Here is a 16,975-nt window from a genome sequence, read left to right as displayed (position 1 = left end):
TTATGAATTTTGACTTCTGGAATTTGACTTCTAAAATTTGACTTCTGAGACTTCAGGTCTGAATTTTGACCTCTGAATTTTCTCTTTCTGAAAAAAGGGTTGTAACAAATGTTTTCTGAAAAAATGTGTTTCTAAATTTTTGTTTTCTGAATTTATGAGGGACAAGAAATCGATACCAATGGGATGCTGCTCACTATTTTTCATGGAGAAATCCATGCAATAGAACTTTGCAGTAGACAATGTCTACGGAGAGGCTTCTCCTTGAGGAGTATCCTCATTATGCCAGACAGCTTATCATGCCTTGCTGTCCTACACCACTACTTCTAAGCCATCCACTAGCTCTCTCCGTAGACATTGTCTACCGCAAAGTTCTATTGCATGGATTTCTCCATGAAAAATAGTGAGCAGCATCCCATTGGTATCGATTTCTTGTCCCTCATAAATTCAGAAAACAAAAATTTAGAAACACATTTTTTCAGAAAACATTTGTTACAACCCTTTTTTCAGAAAGAGAAAATTCAGAGGTCAAAATTCAGACCTGAAGTCTCAGAAGTCAAATTTTAGAAGTCAAATTCCAGAAGTCAAAATTCATAAAGTAATCAGACGACAGGAAAAAAATTTTAATTTCTGTCGTTTATTTATTTGGAAGGTATTTTTTACATACATATAAAAAACAAGTAAGGAAGGTTAAGTTCGGGTGTAACTGAACATTACGTTCTCAGTTGAGAGCTATGGTGGCAACATAAGGGAAAATAACCATGTAGGAAAATGAACCGAGGGTAACCCTGGAATGTGTTTGTACGATAGGGGTATCAAATGAAATGTGTTAATGAGTATTTTAAAAGGGAGTGATCCTTATTTCCATAGGTGGACGCCGTTTCGAGATACCGCCATAAAGGTGGACCAGGGGTGACCCTAGAATTTGTTTGTACGATAGGGGTATCAAATGAAAGGGGTTAATGAACATTTTAAAAGGGAGTGGGCCTTAGTTGTATAGGTGGACGCCTTTTCGAGATATGGCCATAAAGGTGGACCAGGGGTGACTCTAGAATGTGTTTGTACGATATGGGTATCAAATTAAAGGTATTAATGAAGGTAATTTAGAAACACATTTTTTCAGAAAACATTTGTTACAACCCTTTTTTCAGAAAGAGAAAATTCAGCTAGTGGATGGCTTAGAAGTAGTGGTGTAGGACAGCAAGGCATGATAAGCTGTCTGGCATAATGAACACAGAGGAAGCATAAAATAATTTGGGAGCCAAAAACAAGGTTTTGTGTTGATGGACTCCCGGCTATCAGGGACATAGAAGTAATGAACAGACAGATTACCTAGCCAAACAGAGGGCTATAGCAGTGTTCTATGATCGAGAGCCCTTCTGTAGACTCACAATGGCATTTGCTAGGGAAACCATAAGTCAAGTTATACTCATAGCATGACTTCTAATCTCCTCGATATGGAGTAAAGAAATAATAATAATAATAATAATAAGAATATTTGTACAAGAAAAAATTCAATACGAAAATTTTTTGAATTTATGCATAATTGTTTCAAGGATTTCGAAAAATTGGTTTCCAACATGCGGAAAGAAGCTACAGCTGTAAAGAAGTGTCAGCACAACAAAGCATACCAAATTCATTGGCCACTGGTACAGTGTTTTATGTTTATTTTCAGGTTTTCCAATTGTTTCAGTACTTAAAGCCCCCGTCACATAAGCAGTTTTTCATATAGATGAGTTTAACGCAATATTATGCATTATAAGTATATTGCACGTATTTTTATGGAGAACGGCAGATTGAGCGACACCAGCACCATCTGACATGAAAAAGTAGCCAACTTTCACCTTTTGTTGCAAGCAAAGATTAAGAAGAAGTTTTTGACATTTGCTTTGGTGTTTTATTTTTCACACTTGTTCGTACATTTCTAACATTTTTCACGGTTAAAAACTGCAATTTAACAAATTAATAGGACACAAAATATGTTAGCAAGTATTTTTCTTGCATGCTGAGAATATTTACAATGGTGCCTCGCGAAATTTTGTATGTCAATGTGCACGGCGAAATAAACTTCAATTTCCAAGTCTGAAGTTTCTTTATATTTACAAACGCAACATCCTGCGCGATTGTGACGATGTTACTGAGATGCATAAGATTGCTTTCAACGCATCTATATGAAAAAGTTGGATGTGGCTCGGTCATTAAACACAGCTTTGTTCTTTTTGGAAATTACAGACATGCGAATACAATTTCTCACCACCAAACGAATAACCCTTTGCTACCATTTTTTTGGCTTACGTCATGCAGTATCATACCTTTTGCTAAATAAAGCAAATAAATGTTATATTTTTTATTTATTTTCAACGAAAAAGTGTTACATGTGAACACCGTACATACATACGAGTATATGAATATTTGTACCTTTAAAGGTGTTTATGCCCCAGTCATTTTTCAAGCTCGTCGACGGCGCGCCGGCGTGTTCGCAAGTTCATTACGCCGAATTGTGTCGAGTTGACGAGTTTTTTTCCTACTATACGGCTCTCATTAAGTAGACACGTAATTCAAGTTTTTTTTTTTGTTTTTTTGCTTTTAGATACAACTCTCGGCATTTTTTGGAACGTGTCAGCCCAACCGGTTTGTAAAGCATGCGCTTTTAAGGGTTGGGTCGGTATTGCTGGCTTCATTAATTCTAACTGGAATTTGGTGTGCGCAAAGGGATTGTGCTTTGTAGTAATCTACATCTGCAGTTACAATACAATTTGCATATCTTTTATTACAGCACGCGTTGCATAAATAAAAGTTTTTAGGTATCCTTGCAAGCCTGCTGTGCCACCGACCGCTACCTTCTCATTATGGAGGTAGATTTGTATGTTTGGTATGCAGCGGCGCATACGGTGAAGGTTTTGTGATTTTAACTTCAAATAATTTTACATATATATTTGCATACAATTTATTTGATTATGAACAAAGGGTGAAATAAGGATTATGCAACACTCAGTATGTACTACATGTGTTCTTTGAGTTTTTTTTACTTACCACATGCCACAAAAAGCACGATTCGTGATCGTTGTTCGATATTACAAGCAAACCCGACATCTGCATTACAGATTAGGTGAGCGGAATCTGGTTTCGAAACATGATTGCATGACAATAATCCAATATTTCACATTTGACAATCTTGTAAGCGATTAAAATGCAAATCACTGCCTCGGGTTACACGTAGCTCACGTAGTGCTTGGTAGCTGTTATTTCAATCATTTGTGAAATTTGCATTACAATCGCTGTATGCGTGAGTTGGTTATGCATTTAACTCTCTTTGACTTCGTGATAGCGCCGAACTAGTCAGATAGAGATATGGCACATTTGCGAAACATGCAGTTTCACATCGGTATCTCATTTCAATACTTAGGGTTCTGAAATGCAAGCCTTCAATGTGGTCTGATGCTTTTCATTTTTCAGAGTATCCAGAACTCGGCGGTAGAAAATGTTTTCTAACAGTGATCGTTGCCAGTTTACGGAAAACCCTTAGAGTGCTTTTCTGCCAAGGACAATGACAGACGCTGCTGTAAGCCTCACTTAATTCAGGCAAATTGGTCTATTGTAATACTGAATCAAAGCACAGAAGCTTCATGCTGTTGGTAGTAGATTATACATAGGTATATAATTTAAAAATCACAGATGCTGGGATTTTTAGGAAATCCGTGATTTGTCGCTGCGACTGAAAATTCACAGTTACCCCGTAACTGCGACGCAACAATGATATCGGGTCAACATAATCCAAATCGCAATTCACAGATGCCGTAGAAAGTTTCTATATACCGGTAGGTGTCATATTCGTAGTTTACTGCGATATTTACCGCTATTAAGTCGTAACACAAATCGCAGGATCTATGGTCAGGGTCGTACCGAGACTGGTGTGAGCGGTGCGGTGCACCAGGGTCCCCAGCTCCGAGGGGCACCAAACCCCCGAGTCGCAAAAGTTTCACCGAAAAATGTATACACTAAATTATGGGAAAAAATTTATTTTTTATTTATTTTATTCAAATTCTAATCCAAAAGCAGATATCGGGATGGACGTTAAGGATAGAAATTGAGTAAAATACCGTATTCTACACATACTAAACGTCGATTTAGACCATCCACCAAAAATTCTCGGCTTCGCCTTGGATTTTGAACTCTAGATGGGCGAAAATCGACGTTTCGAATGAGCCAAATGAGCTACTATTAGTGTCTGAAAATTATCTAATTATTGAAAGATTTTAAGCCCTTTAATATATAGTCGTGTAAATGGACACAATAAGCAGACCTCCAAAAAAAAAATGAGAAAGTTTGATTTCGTATTCCTGCTGACAATACAATGCAGAATTCTAGAAAAAGTAAATATTGCATCTAAAGCTCTTCAGTCAAAACAACTTTACCTTTTTACAGCTAAGGACAACCTGGAAAATGCTTTCTCAGAAGTCACCAACATTGTAATTTGTTACTGAAGATGAAAGACTCTAATGACTGATACGATTTGCTTTGCTCACAGATAAAACACAGATTTGGAAGAATGGCTATGGTTCTGGATACATATAGAGTTATACAACCTCAATTAATTGCTACTTCAAGTGAATCCGAAATAAGAAAAATTCGTTAAAAAGATTCCAGATCACCTATCCCCATTGTTCCTGCACCGTTCAATTCAATGAAAGCTGCGTTCAATTCAAGAATAAGTCAAATGAAAACAATCAAAGAGCTGGCAGATTTTCTTGTAATTGAAGACGGTTCATTGATATCAAATTTTTCAGATGTTTATACTGCTTGCATTATGTTCTTGACCATCCCAGCAACAACTACCACCGCTGAACGATCATTTTCAAAATTAGACTTGATCAAAAATTATTTGCGAAGTTCGATGGGTACTGAATGATTAAGTGGACTGGCAGTCCTATCTATTGAAAAAGAAATAGCTCGGAAAATTTATTTTTCAAAGACAATCGATGATTTTGCGAGTTTTTCTAGAATGAGAGACAAAAGAAACTCACAATATGTGCAAGAAAATTTGAAATTATAATGTTTCTGAGATTTTGCATTGAGTATTAATCATTAATTTACTAGTCAAATGTAGTGATATAAGAATATTCACTTGTGATTAGCGACAAAAGTAGTACGACAATTTGGCTGTAAAAAGTTTTGTAACGAATTTACTGCAATTCCTCTTATTTGCAACCTTCTACTAACGTTCCAATCACTAAACTGTTGAATAAATAACTCCACTATTCAATAATGCAAAATGGCCTTTATTAAAGTAATTCACAATAAACACTTCGCAACTGATTGATAGCTCGCTTAAATCAAATTGATTGTCGTGCCTCTACTGTTGCTGCCTTTTATACTGTCTGGTTTCCTCGTTGCATACTTCTAGGCTTTTCTCTTCTGGAATTTACTAGTTAGTTATCAGCTACAAAATCATCAGCCACAACTACGTTTATAGCTTCTCATATGGGCGTGCATACGTGACTAATACTTGCACAAATTATTGCCTTCTTTTGTGAGCATCTCAGATATGCATGTGTTTGTGCATCTCTTCTCCACTGCTCGTATGGACATATGGGTAGACATAATGATTGATTTAATGATGTTCATACAAGTCACTGATTACCATTGGCTTAGAGATGATAGTATCCATTAGTGTTGCTAATATTCGTCACAGTATGTAAAGAAACTATGTATGCAACATAATATAAAAATATCCTACAAGCAAAACCTTTTGTGTCGTATAACCTTTTTTTTTAGAAAAAGGGGCCCCTGTGAATTTTGCACAAGGGCCCCCACAACCTCCGGTACGGCCCTGTCTATGTTTTTTTAACGCAGCTAATTGCTCCGTTCTGTCGTTACCTGTGAAGCAGATATTCAAATTTGGTTGTAGATTAGAAATATATGGTTGAAAATTTGCAGGGCCTGCGATTCAGTCGCAGCGTTTTTTTCTAGTTTTCATATTAAAGCAGCTATTTTGCCTATGACAAGAGCTATGATTGTCATTATTAGTAATCATGATTGCAAACGAGACGCAAATATCTTAGCTTAGATAGTCATGCTGATATCTTGGAAGCCGTCTCTGCGATCTACTGTGATTTTTCAGTCGCTTTGACCAAATCATAGGTATTTGAGTGTTTGCCAACCCTAATATGGTTTTTCCACGAGTAATATTGTCAAACAATACTTTTCAAATAAAATCAGCTATAGTCCGGTTTACTATTAAACTAGCAAAACCAATTATCATAAAATGCTTTTTTCTACCTTTTCAATAAGCAAGCTGCCACGACGACGGTCAGTCCACAGAGGCATATGCTAAAGAAGTTTTCATTTAACAAGCAATAGTGAGAGACTGATTGCTTGCAAGTTCTTGAGAGAAACTTGCAAGCTCTATGGGAATAACTTTCACCTCATTTCATTTCTTCAGGACATAACCTAGCTTAGGGCAATTCGCCTAAGTGGTACCCAAACAACTTCGAGAAATCTTTTTCGGACTTTTAGATTTCATAGAACTATCAATCTTAGAATAGCTGGATCCTTATAGCTCTACTGCCAAGCTGTCAATTGGAGGCTCCGAGGTCGCAGAGTAATTCTGCAAGGAAAAATGATTCTTTCGATCAGTTTCGGGCAACATCGATCTGAAGCCACTAATTCCGCCGAGAGAGATTTTATCATTTCGCAATTCATCTGGAGAGTACTGAACATAGCAGTGATCAAGAAGGGGTACTCTAGAGGAGTCCTGCAACCAAATATTCCATTCAAGAGCTCCTTGAAAATCAGGGTGATATTCAAAACTACCTTTCTTACAAAAGTTAAAAATGTTGGTCCCTTGCTCTTGATACAAATACAGAAATCCTCTTTTTAAATTGAGGCAAATAGTGGCTCACCTCTCGCATGATTACGCGTTACCCCAATGGCGATGTCAGCTCCTCACTTAGCCACCTACTTATTATTGGGTCTTGCGGAGCTTGAACCTGCAAACACTAATGACATCTTGCGTTTCATCAGGCAAACGCGCTGGTTTATCCTCAATGGGGTCTAAACATTCTTCGGAGGTAGGGAAATAGGAAATAGGGGCACCGCGTGGTAGCACAACGGGCCACAACGGCCTACGTGGGTCTCCGCTTGGACAGCGGAGATAGCCACTTCAACCTAACCTAACCTAACCTATTATTGGAAGTCTCCTCCTTTCTGTGCTTCCAAATACAGGCCTCATCCGAAGCTTGTTCCATATATTTGTCACTGCAAGGCCTTTTTCCATGGCGTTTCCCAGGCCTGGCACAAAACCCATATCTGTGACTCAGTCGCTACTTTGGATAACTCTCTAACCTGCTTTCATCAAGGATTAAAAAACTTTCCGTTGTTACTGTTCAGCCATGACTCTTGGATAAAACTTGCGCGGGTGTGGCTTGTTCAAGGGAGAACAACAAATCTTTCTGACAGTCCTATTTAGAATAACTACCAATGCTGAAGGAAGTAGGAAATAAATGTTTTCATACATTTAAAGCGATACGGGCAATCCCTGGTTAACTCATATAAGTAGACAACATTTGGTTATATATATAAAAGAAGTGTACATTTTGATTGTCACGCCATAACTCGAGAACGGATAGAAAGATTGCCATGAAATTTTTAGGAAAGATACAGGAAGGAGAGAGGATGGTTAGGTGATTTTGAAATCCCAAATCGGTTTAGCCATTCTTGAGTTATGATTTTTTTTTAGAAAAACTTCAAAATTTGAAAATCTAATATATAAAATCCTTCTGTCACGGTTTTAGAGGCTTAACTCCTCCTAAACGGCTGAACCGATTCTCATGAAATTTTGTGAGCATATTGGGTAGGTCTGAGAATCGGCCAACACTACCTATTTTTCGCTACGTGCCTAGGGTCTCGGGATCAAAACGTGGACCCGGGTACCCCTAGAATCTAATCTAATCTAATATATATTATAAATGGGAAAGTTTGGATGTTAAGATGTTTGGATGTTTGGATGTTTAGATGTTTGGATGTTTGGATGTTTGGATGTTTGGATGTTTGTCCAGACGTTTGTCTTTGTGACTCAATAACGCAAGAACGGCTGGACCGATTTGGATGAAATTTTGCACACATATAGCCAATAGTCTAGAAGGATCTACTAGCTATATATTTTTCAAAATGGGCGTGGTCCCCGCCCCCTAGGAACAGTTATAATTTAATTATTATATTTTTTCGTCTTTGCGACTGAATCACGCCAGAATGGCTACACGGATTTTGATGAAATTTGGGACACAGACAGTAGTCTACTAGCGAAATTTTTTTCGAACATGGAAAGAGGGGTGGGGGTCCCACGACCCTTCGAGAAATTATTTTTCATAATTTTTACACATTATAACTTTACGTATACTGGCCTTCACCAATATCACAGACTCAAGGGGTCAAATAAGTCGAGGGCTTACAAAGTAAGCAGTGACACCCTCCGCCCGCCCCCGTTTATCTCCCCCTCTGGTGTAAAATCCATAAATTGTTATAACTCAATCTAAATTTTCTCCTAAATCAATAGTTTTTGGTATCTGGTACATACAGAACGAGATCTAGACAATTTTGGAGGAACGATCAGTGGTCCTCTCCTCTACTCCCGCCATCCGCCCTCCATCAATTGTTTTTATTAGCACGCTTTTATTAGCTTTACCTGTATGTTTCTATCTAACTTTTTATTCGCTCCAATGCGCCTGCTGCCTTATTAACATGGTTTTATAATTAGCTTCACCTTATTTGTAATCCCGTAAGGGTCATATCGAAACCCTTCCGGGATCATTTCTGGACGGTTTTCGGGATCGGTCCGGGATTACGCCGGGGTAATTTCGGGACTTTTTCGGGACTATTTCGGGATCATTTTGGGACCCTTCCGGGATCATTTCTGTATAGTTTACGGGATCCGTCCGGGATCCCGTCGGGGTTATTTTGGAACATTTTCGGGACTATTCCGGAATCATTTCGGGACTATTTCGCGATCATTTGGGGACCCTTACGGCATCATTTCTGGATGGTTTTCGGGATCCGTGCGGGATCTCGTCGGGGTCATATGGGGACTTTTTCGGGATCATTTGAGGGCTCTTCCGGCATCATTGTTGGATGGTTTTCGGGATCTGTCCGGGATATCGTCGGGGTCATTTGGGGACTTTTTCGGGATCATTTGGGGGCTCTTCCGGCACCATTTCTGGATGGTTTTCGGGATCCGTCCGGGATCTCGTCGGGGTCATTTGGGGACTTTTTCGGGATCATCTTGGGGCTCATCCGGCATCATTTCTGGATGGTTTTCGGGATCCGTCCGGGATCCCGTCGGGGTCATTTCGGGACTTTTTCGCGACTAATACGGGATCATTTGGGAACCCTTTCGGCATCATTTCTGGATGGTTTTCGGGATCCGTCCGAGATCCCGTCGGGGTCATTTCGGGACTTTTTCGCGAATAATACGGGATCATTTGGGAACCCTTTCGGCATCATTTCTGGATGGTTTTCGGGATCCGTCCGGGATCCCATTAGGGTAATTTCGGGACTATTAGGGGATCATTTGGGAACCTTTCCGGCATCATTTCTGGATAATTTTCGGGATCCGTCCGGGATGGCGACGAGGTCATTTCGGGACTATTTCGGGATCATTTGGGATACCTACCGGCATCATTTCTGGATGGTTTTTGGGATTCGTCCGGGATCCCGTCGTGGTCCTTTCGGGACTTTTTTTCGACAAATACGGGATCATTTGCGGACCCTTTCGGCATCATTTCTGGATAGTTGTCGGGATCCCGTCACGGTCATTTCGGGACTATTAGGGGATCATTTGAGGACCTTTCCGGCATCATTTCTGTATTGTTTTCGGAATCCTTTCGGGATCCCGTCAGGGTCATTTTGGGACTTTTTTGGGGCTAATACGGGATCATTTGGAGATCCTCTAGGGGTCGTTTCGTGACTTTTTCTGTTTTATTTCGGGATCATTTGGGGACCCTTCCGGCATAATTTCTTGATGGTTTGCCGGATCCATCAGGGTCATTTCGGGACCATTTTGGGATCATTTGGGGACCCTTCCGAGATCATTTCTGGATCCGTCCGGCATGCCGTAGGAGCCATTTCGGGATTTTTTGTTGACTTTTCCGGGATAGTTTTTGGACCCTTCCGGGATCATTTCTGGATCTGTGCGGGATCCCATCTGGGTCATTTCCGGACTATTTCGGGATCATTTTGGGATCCTTCCGGAATCATTTCTGTATGGTTTTCGCGATCCGTCGTTGATTCCCTCGGAGCCATTTCGGAACCTTTTCTGGAGTATGTCGGGGTCATTTGGGGACTTTTTCGGGATCATTTGGGGCTCTTCCGGCATCATTTCTGGATGGTTTTCGGGATCCGTGCGGGATCTCGTCGGGGTCATTTGGGAACTTTTTCGGGATCATTTGGGGGCTCTTCCGGCATCATTTCTGGATGGTTTTCGGGATCCGTCCGGGATATCGTCGGGGTCATTTGGGGACTTTTTCGGGATCATTTGGGGGCTCTTCCGGCATCATTTCTGGATGGTTTTCGGGATCCGTCCGGGATGCCGACGAGGTCATTTCGGGATTATTTCGGGATCATTTAGGATACCTACCGGCATCATTTCTGGATGGTTTTTGGGATTCGTCCGGGATCCCGTCGGGGTCATTTCGGGACTTTTTCTCGACTAATACGGGATCATTTGCGGACCCTTTCGGCATAATTTCTGGATAGTTGTCGGGATCCATTCGGGATCCCGTCACGGTCATTTCGGAACTATTAGGGGATCATTTGAGGACCTTTCCGGCATCATTTCTGGATAGTTTTTGGAATCCTTTCGGGATCCCGTCAGGGTAATTTCGGGGCTTTTTCGGGATCATTTAAGGATGGCTTTCAGGATTCGTCCGGGAACCCGTCAGGGTAATTTCTGGACTTTTCCGAGACTATTTCGGGATCATTTTGGGACCTTCCCAAGATCATTTCTGGATGGATTTCGGGATTTGTCCGGGATGCCCTCAGGGTCATTTTGGGACTATTAGGTGAGCATTTGAGGACCGTTCCGGCATCACTTCTGGATGGTTTTCGGTATCCGTTCAGATTCCTGTCGGAATAATTGCGGGACTTTTTCGGGATCATTGGGGTCCCTTCCAAAATCATTTCTGGATGGTTTTTGGGATTCGTCCGGCATCCCGTCGGGGTAATTTCGGGACTTTTTCTCGACTAATACGGGATCATTTGCGGGCCCTTTCGGTATCATTTCTGGATAGTTGTCGGGATCCGTTCGGGATCCCGTCAGGGTCTTTTCGGAACTATTGGGAGATCATTTGAGGACCTTTCCGGCATCATTTCTGGTTAGTTTTCGGGATCCTTTCCGGGTCCCATCAGGGTCATTTCGGGACTTTTTCGGCATCATTTAAGATTGGTTTTCAGGATTCGTCCGGTATCCGTCAGGGTAATTTCTGGACTTTTCCCACACTATTTCGGGATGATTTTGGGACCCTCCCAAGATCATTTCTGGATGGATTTCGGGATCTGTCCGGGATGCCGTAAGGTCATTTTGGGACTATTAGGTGATCATTTGAGGACCTTTTCGGCATCACTTCTGGATGGTTTTCGGTATCCGCTCAGGATCCCGTCGGAATTATTGCGGGACTTTTTCGGGATCATTTGGCGTCCCTTCCGGCATCATTTCTGGCTGGTTTTTGGGATTCGTCCGGCATCCCGTCGGGTTCATTTCGGGACTTTTTCTCGACTAATACGGGATCATTTGCGGGCCCTTTCGGCATCATTTCTAGATAGTTGTCGGGATCCGTTCGGGATCCCGTCAGGGTCTTTTCGGAACTATTAGGTGATCATTTGAGGACATTTCCGGCATCATTTCTGGATAGTTTTCGGGATCCTTTCGGGGTCCAGTCAGGGTCATTTCGGGACTTTTTCGGGATCATTTAGAGATGGCTTTCAGGATTCGTCCGGGAACCCGTCAGGGTAATTTCTGAACTTTTCCGAGACTATTTCGGGATAATTTTGGGACCTTCCCAAGATCATTTCTGGATGGATTTTGGGATCAGTCCGGGATGCCGTCAGGGTCATTTTGGTATTAGGTGATCATTTGAGGACCTTTCCGGCATCACTTCTGGATGGTTATCGGTATCCGATCAGGATCCCCTCGGAATCATTGCGGGACTTTTTCGGGATCATTTGGGGTCCCTCCCAAGATCATTTCTGGATGGATTTCGGGATCTGCCCGTATCCCGTCAGGGTCATTTAGGGGTGCGTTCGAGATCCCGTCAGGGTCATTTCGGGACTTCTTCGGGAATATATCGGGATCATTTCTGGATGGTTTATGGGATCCGTCCATGACCCCTTAAGGGTAATTTCGGGACTATTAGGTGATCATTTGAGGACCTTTCCGGCGTCACTTCTGGATGATTTTCGGTATCCGTTCGGGATCCCGTCGGAATCAATGCGGGACTTTTACGGAATCATTTGGGTTTCCTTCCGGCATTATTTCTGGATGGTTTTCGGGATTTGTCCGGGATCCCGTCGGGGTTATTTCGGGACCTTTTCGGGGCTAATACGGGATCATTTGGGGATCCTCTAGGGGTCGTTTCGTGACTTTTTCTGTATTATTTCGGGATCATTTTGGGACCCTTTCGGCATAATTTCTTGATGGTTTGCCGGATCCATCAGTGTCATTTCGGGACCATTTTGGGATCATTTGGCGACCCTTCCGAGATCATTTCTGGATCCGTCCGGGATGCCGTAGGAACCATTTCGGAATTTTTTGTTACTTTTCCGGGATAGTTTTTGCACCCTTCCGGGATCATTTCTGGATCTGTGCGGGATCCCATCTGGGTCAATTACAGACTATTTCGGGATCATTTTGGAATCCTTCCGGAATCATTTCTGTATGGTTTTCGCGATCCATCGTGGATCCCCTCGGAGCCATTTCGGAACTTTTTCTGGAGTTAGTCGGGATAATTTAGGGACCCTTCCTGGATATTTTCTGGATGGTTTCTGAGATCCGTCCGGGAGCCCGTCAGGGTAATTTCGGAACTTTTTCGGGACAATTTCGGGATCAATGGTACCCTTCAGGCATCATTTCTGTGTGGTTATCTGGATAAGTCTAGAATCGTGTCGTTGTCATTTCGGGTTTTTTTGGGACTACTTCGGGAACTTTTGGAAACACTTCCGGGGCGTTTCTGGATGGTTTTCGGGATCCGTCCGCGATAGCGTCGGGGTCATTTCGTGGCTTTTTCTGGATAATTTCGTTATCATTTTGGGATCCTATCAGGTTATCAGCTCATAAAGTTATTTTTTTTACTCAATTACAAAAATAAAATGCATTAGACAGAAAAAAAAAATGTTAAACAGATAACTTTATAAGCAGGCTAACGTGAATAGCCCACATATTTCATTTTCTCCTTGCGAACGGGGCCGCGGGTAAAGGCTATTGTGTTTATACAATATGAATATCAAATGAAAGCTGTTGATGAGTGAATTAGTAGAGGATAATTTTCATACCCCTTGGTGACTAGGGTCTGGAGATATAGGCCAAACGTGGGCCCGTGAACGCCTAGACAATGTTTTTATATTGTGGGAATCAAATTGAAGCTGTTGATGAGTGCTTTAGTACAGGGTAGTTTTCATACCTATTGGTGACTAGGGTCTCGAGATATAGGCCAAAACGTGCATCAGGGTAAAACTAGGATGTGTTTTTACATTATGGATATCCAATTGAAGCTGTTGATGTATGCTTTAGTACAGAGTAAGTTTTACACCGCTGGGTGACTACGGTCTCGAGATATAGGCCAAAATATGGACCCAGATACACCTCGAATGTGTGTGTATTATGGATATCAAATGAAAGCTGTTGCTGAGAGCTTTTAAGTAATTTCATTGTGATATTCGATTAAGTCGCATTAATCTGGCGAAACAGATAAATATGCATGCGAAGCCGAAATAAAGACAAGAATTAATAATACCCACATACCTATTTACATACGTCCTATTCGATTTGCCTGAAATTTCGTATATAAATTTGCCTATATTAGTATTTACGATGCTTTTTTCCGGGAAGTATACCAGAGACGGGCTGGGACTGGGATTAGGACTAGAACTGGGACTGAGACTGAGACTCGGAATGGAACTGGAACAAAATACATACCACCCTCTGGGACTGGCAATAAAAGACGAAAAAGAAGGAGAAAAACTTGAGAGTGAGAAAAGAGAGAAGGAGACTGAGAAAGAGATAGAATGAGACGAAGATGGAAATGAAGCGGAAAAGACGGAGGGAGGGGTGAATAAAAAGATTAGGAAAAAGTGTAGAGGGGTAGGGCAGAGTTAGACGGAAAAAGCTTATTAAAATGTATGCAGATAAGCCAAATTTAGGGCAGAACAACGTCTGCCGAGTTTGCTAGTAGTTCTATAAATAGAAGAAAAACAACAACAAATACCAAGTTTCTCTGAAAATCGCCTTACTAACATGCATAACTTCAACACATAATATAACATAAGAATTATGTGATGTGTAGAAGATAACATATGCGAAAGAAGGCAATTGGGAAAAACTTTACAACAACTAAGGCATGACGTAGCTGAATGCGTTTGTAACCATTTCAACTATCGTAGGAGTGCGGGTTCGACTCCCACTCCCGGGAGAAAAGGCTTTGAAGAGATTTACAAGGTATAATCGAAACAGCTGTCGCCTTGTCCGTCCTGATGTCACGTTGTTTAAATTTTTCCCAAAATTATTAAATAAATTATAAAAAAATTAAAAATTATTGAAATAAATGTTTTCATACATTTAAAGCGATACGGGCAATCCCCGGTTAACTCATATAGGAAGATTGCGAAAGTTTCCAAGTGAGGATAGAAATATTTAAAAATTGGGTTAGTAGGTACCCTCACTTCAGCTCTCGGACACAGGACTCTAGAGTTTCCAAGTGCTATTTGGAGTAGGTTCGCTATCCGCACCATCTATGGTTAGCCGTCCAAAATTCCCATGCATGCATCTAAGAAAACAAAATACAGATCGATAGCTCCTCATCTCTAAGATAAGTGATATCTTAGAAAACGACCTCCTTCAAGTTTTCGACGTAGCTCTTTTTCCAACTAGTATGTACAGCATAAGAGGATTATGAGTTCGAATACTAGAAAGAGATTCTAAATATTTCACCCTTTACTCTTGCTTTTTGTACGGGCATTTATTTGATTTGCAATCCTACGCTAGTGCCGTCATCTGCAAAGGCATAGCTGAGTTCACTTACTCGTCACGCGTTTAGCAAAAGGACTCATCGTAAATCATTTAATTGCCGAAAAAAGCATTCTCACTCGCATTCACGTTCGCGTGCCATACTTCGACTGCGAATTAGTGTACCTACATTTGCTAAGCTAACGAAGGGGACCCCGCCTGCTTTGCTGCCTTCATCAATGCTTGCCACACCGGTTTTTCACTATTCAATTTCATTTTCAGAAATAACACAAATTGTTTGTATTTTTGCAGCTATGTAATGATGTTAGTTTTTACAAAAAATGCCTTCAAATTTAAGTAGAGTACACTGAGCTTGAAGGAATCTCCCCAGGTAATTTTCACGTGTGCGTCACGTTTTATGTGATTTTCCGGTTCACTCATAATCTTGAGCAGCACAGCTATGCTTGTGTGTGTGTGTGCGCGCGCGTGCCACCACTATATTTACAATTGAAAGAAGAACGATTGCCGGCTGACAAGGCAAACTCTGTCTCCGCTTGCGCATCGCACCAACAATGATAAATCGGCGAACGTCAATGCCGTAACAACGCCTGGAACTCGATCGAAGAATACGACCAAATATATGGATGAACCACGCGCCACATGATAAATTGCCACATGCCGCACCCATGAGACACACGCACACATACTCACATACAGAGTCATGCAACGATGAGGGCTTCAGTGTTTTGGTTCGTCTTTTGTTGTATATGTGCAAAAATTCTTATGCTCATATGCGATTTCTTATTTCTTCAATTTATACCCAGGTGTGGTAGAGGGCGGCCCCCACTACGTTGCAAGGAACAGGTGGAAAACGATTTAAACTCCCTTGGTGTGACCAATTGGCGCCGGTTGGAAGAGAGAAGGAGCGACTGGCGCGCCTTGTTGGACGGCCATAACCGTTTAAACTGTAAGCGCCAATTAAGTTAAGTAAGTGTGGTAGCAAAAATGGTGTGATAAGCATCATAAAAGACGTTGATTGGTCCAAGTCTGAGTTTAGGAGAGCCTCAAAACTTGTTAGGTAAAATAAAAGCAGTTCTAGAGCCATCAAATAACTAGAGCTCTATATATGGCAGATATTTTAGAAGATCAAAGAAGCATTCAATAGGATGTCCCGAAACTAAAAACAAATATCTTTCAATACCAAGACAGCTGAATCAATGGAAATAAATGCTAGGCATTGGGAGGACGGAACACACAAAGAAAAACCAGCGACGATAAGTTTGTGCGTTTGACATGTAATAAGTCTACTTAGAGGTGACCTTTGGCAGGCCTTTAGTATGAATGTTGTAAGTAAGGGAGTGTATCCGATTCGGAATATTGCCAGTGTGGCGAAGCATACACCCATTAGAGTAAGACCGCACGGACAAAGAAGCGCATGCCAATATAGTGGTCGACGAGAATCTGGCAGTCGTGCAATGCCACTATCTGATTTCGCTGGCGATATAAAAAGTCACCTACGCGGAATGGGACAGAATGCTGATCACAGAAGCATTTGAAGAATCAAAAAGTAGCTACTATTGAACGGTTTCACTCGTGGTAAATGGCAAAGTCCGCTTTAGCGACTTGAGTGAAGGGGAAATGAGCTGTAGACAACTGAACCGAAGGACTGATAGGCGGGCATGTGTCAAACTTTGTGACATAGTACGGATATAGAAATCAGCTTAAGGCCCATAGCATCACTCAAGTTGCGCTGTTGAGGGTGGATAGACT

Source organism: Eurosta solidaginis, chromosome 5, assembly GCF_040869045.1.
Source record: "Eurosta solidaginis isolate ZX-2024a chromosome 5, ASM4086904v1, whole genome shotgun sequence".
Taxonomy (NCBI): domain Eukaryota; kingdom Metazoa; phylum Arthropoda; class Insecta; order Diptera; family Tephritidae; genus Eurosta; species Eurosta solidaginis.
This window is presented reverse-complemented; position numbering follows the sequence as displayed.